Here is a 436-nt window from a genome sequence, read left to right as displayed (position 1 = left end):
AAGTGTTTCAGGGGGATGGGAAATCCAGGGTGCGTCATCTCCAGGCCCGACAACGTCCACCTGCGGAGAAGGCTGCACTGGGCATGCAGGAGTGCTCCCTTGAAGAAGAATTGGAAAGACAGCATTAGCCACTGGAACAATGAGAAAAGGCCCCTCGGTCTGAGCAGACACCCCACTGCGTGTGCCCGCCTCTGAGTTTGGCTGGCGGGCTCTTGTTCGCAGTGCCCCATCATACAGATACGCCCCTGAATGTGAGCATTGAGCGGAGCCGCATCAGGAATCGGGGTCGAAGTGTCTTAAGAATTGCATGCGCCCCTGTCACACGTGAAACTCAGTATCAACAAGTCATGCATATTCAAAATGAGAGTATTTTATCTGGAAGTTTATAGCAGTCAACACTAATGTCTTTTCTAACACCTTGCATTTTAGTTGGGTG

The sequence above is a fragment of the Equus asinus genome, chromosome 14 (assembly GCF_041296235.1).
Source record: "Equus asinus isolate D_3611 breed Donkey chromosome 14, EquAss-T2T_v2, whole genome shotgun sequence".
NCBI classification, from domain to species: Eukaryota; Metazoa; Chordata; class Mammalia; order Perissodactyla; family Equidae; genus Equus; species Equus asinus.
Note: the sequence above shows the minus strand (reverse complement) of the source record.